The sequence below is a fragment of the Pinus tabuliformis genome, chromosome Q (assembly GCF_031772625.1).
Source record: "Pinus tabuliformis cultivar Carrire ecotype Pingquan chromosome Q, CPIR1, whole genome shotgun sequence".
Lineage (NCBI taxonomy): Eukaryota > Viridiplantae > Streptophyta > Pinopsida > Pinales > Pinaceae > Pinus > Pinus tabuliformis.
The window spans coordinates 228,958,185-228,961,380 of NC_142296.1; the positions used below are offsets into that span (position 1 = coordinate 228,958,185).

The 3,196-nt window shown below is 38.7% G+C and overlaps 1 non-coding gene across 1 annotated transcript; it reads right to left on the bottom strand.

Moving 5' to 3' along the window:
* Positions 1 to 485: 485 nt before the first annotated feature.
* On the bottom strand, positions 486 to 569 carry TRNAL-CAA (transfer RNA leucine (anticodon CAA)). Its single transcript has one exon. It is a non-coding gene; the product is annotated as a tRNA-Leu (tRNA).
* Between the last annotated feature and the right edge of the window lie 2,627 nt (positions 570 to 3,196).

Consider the following 3,196-nt stretch of genomic DNA (forward strand, 5'->3'; position numbering starts at 1 on the left):
TCTGGCGCCTTAGACCACTCGGCCATCCTGACATTCTAGACATGTTGAAAGTGGTATTTGAACCCACGCGAAAATCCAGACATGTTGAAAGTGGTATTTGAACCCACGCGAAAAGTAGGGAAGAGAAGTACCTCATCGAGGACCGAACCTTCATCTGGCGCCTTAGACAACTCGGCCATCCTGACATTCTAGACATGTTGAAAGTGGTATTTGAACCCACGCGAAAATCCAGACATGTTGAAATTTGAACCCACGCGAAAATCCAGACATGTTGAAAGTGGTATTTGAACCCACGCGAAAAGTAGGGAAGAGAAGTATCGGACAAAATCAGATGTGTCAGAAGTGGGAAGAAAAGTATCGAACAAAATCAATTGTGTCAGAAGTGGGATTTGAACCCACACCCTCAATCGAGGACCAGAACTTGAGTCTAGCGCTTTAGACCACTCGACCATCCTGAAATTCTAGATATGCCGAGAGTGGAATTGTGTCAGAAGTGGGATTTGAACCCACGCCCTCAATCGAGGACCAGAACTTGAGTCTGGCGCCTTAGACCACTCTGCCATCCTGACATTCTAGATATGCCGAGAGTGGGATTTGAACCCACGTCCTTTCGGATCATAACCTTCATCTGGCGCCTTAGACCAACTCGGCCACCTCAACTGTTGTTTTCAAATTTCGGGTGGAAATGTCACCATTGTCTCTCACATGGTTTTATCTTTTGCATCGCGAGTGACAACCGACCCAGTGTCTACCGTGCCACCAACAAAACAACACGACACGCCTCCATATTCCATAACGATGAGAAAATTAAGGATGACACTGGTCTTTCAGATGCGCATAATTGGAGGGCAATGGAAGAAAATCCAACAAAATTCAATCTTCACCATTACATCCCCATCGGATTGGACGACGGAGATTGATTTAAAATTAGGGTTTTAATAAGAGTCATGGAATTGATCATAGCTTATCGTCTCTACACTCATTTCTGCACACTTGTAGTTGAGCACTCATTGAATTTTTTAAAGATGCCATGTCATCATTGATTCTAGAATTTTTATTAATTTTAGATTGTGGCTTAGATTAGAGAAAAATTCCATACATATGTTTCATATACACACAATTTGCTCCTCCGTTGTTTCTAAATTAGTAGGTGTTTGTTAGTCTCTTCAACATTTATTAGCTCTGTTTCCATATTTATCCATGATGTATGCCAAATTGGATGGGAAAGTTCTCATGAATCTTTTTTTTAAAGTGTTTCATGTTTAAGAAATACTTTCTCTAAGGGCTTTTTTAGTTACTAAAATGAAATGAAATGATATTTTAAGGTCCACGAGACTAAAAATAGTCTATGAGACCATTAGTTCCCTGTTTTTCGCTCTTTGCAATTTAGTCCTTTTTCGGTTCAAATTGATGATGAGCTGACCCAACCTTCCAACAATCTCCTCGCTAAAAAGACAATGCCAAGAAACTGATGTTAACATGTTCTCATAACTTTCTCTGATGTCTTTGAATGCATCACATTCCAAAATGAAATGTTTTTCCGATTCCACAGCCCCATACGTGCAAAATGTGCACACCCTTTCTTCCCAAGCTTCTTTAGACCTTTTCCACCATCCTGTTTCACACTGAAGTTGATGTGAGTTGGTCTTTAATTGAGCAATAAGAACCTTTGCCCTCCACAAAATGCTAGCTCCAATGAACTCTTTTTGTTGTAAATCACACGTAAGGTTGAATTCCTCAATGTAATATTTCTTCTTTCTACCCAACTCTTTTCCCCATACCTTTTTACGAAACTTCTCCATAACAAAATCCTTTAGCTCCTTGCTATTTGTGAGACAAGCATTGAGGTAGATATCCCATTTTTGCATCCATGTGTAGTTTTGTTTCATCCATGTTTTCTTTCTTTCACTGATGCCTTCATTGAAGACAACATTAGGCCATCTACCTACTCTCATTTGTTCAATTCTTTTTAGGTATCTTATTAGCCACACCATAGCAATTTCTTCAATGGAAGTTGCTCCTATTTCACTCAACATTATCTCATAAGGTACCAAACTTTTTATTTTGAACTTTCTCATGATCAAGCATTTTTGGATTTTCTCAATTTGTTTCCATTTTGAGACAGGAGTGCTGCTAGCCCACAATTCAAACCCATATAGCATCATTGGACAAACTAGGAGTCCAAAAAGCACTTTAATCATTTTCCAATCCCATAACTCTGCCTCTCTACATTTGTTTTGAATAGCATATAATGCTTTCCACCCTCCTAAAATTCTCTTCTTTCTGCAGTCCTCCCAATTGAGTTTGTTGTTGAAATCAATCCCAAGGTACTTGTACTCCTTCACTTCTTCAAGAATGTTTTTTTCAAAGAAGAAAGTATGTTGGCTTTGCTTCCTTTTATTAGAAAAAATCATTATTTTGGTCTTGCTAGTATTGACTTGCATCCCCACTGCTCTACAAAAATGCTCAAGGGCATATAAGTGCATTTGCAATCCATGGGCCGAATTAGAAATCAATACAATATCATCAACATATAAAAGAAGCTTTATCATAAACTCCCCCAATCGAACACCATCTCCACCTTGCAGATTTAGCCACTCTTCCAATTTATCAATATATAGACCAAAAAGAGTGGGGGATAGAGGACAACCTTGCTTGACTCCAATGTCACTTCTAAAGCATTCTGAAATAGTTACTGAGGTTCTAATTTTGACTTTCACTTCTTCATAAATTCTATGGATAGTAGCACTATAATGCACAGGATTTCAATTTCTTCCATTCTACGCCACAACTTATCCCTAGGGATTGTGTCAAATGTTTTTTTGAAGTCAACAAAGCAGCAAAATACTTCTTCTTTGTCTTCCCAAACCTTTTCAACAATGTGTCTCAACGTGATGCCATGATCCACTGTAGAATGTTTTGGCCTAAAACCTGCTTGTCTTCTTGCTCTCTTTTCTTTTACTTCTACCCCTTGCTAATTCTGTCTTCTACCACGCTGCTGAAAAGATTTGCAAACAAAGGATTGATCATAATTGTTCTATAGTTGGATGGATTATTAATGTCTCCACTTTTAAAAAGGGGTAATGTTAGGCTTGTTGTCTAGTCTCTTGGGGATCCTTGTTGAATGATGTTGTTGAATATTTTCATGATGTGCGATGCAAGAGCGCTCATTCCCCATTTTAGATACTCTGCTTGA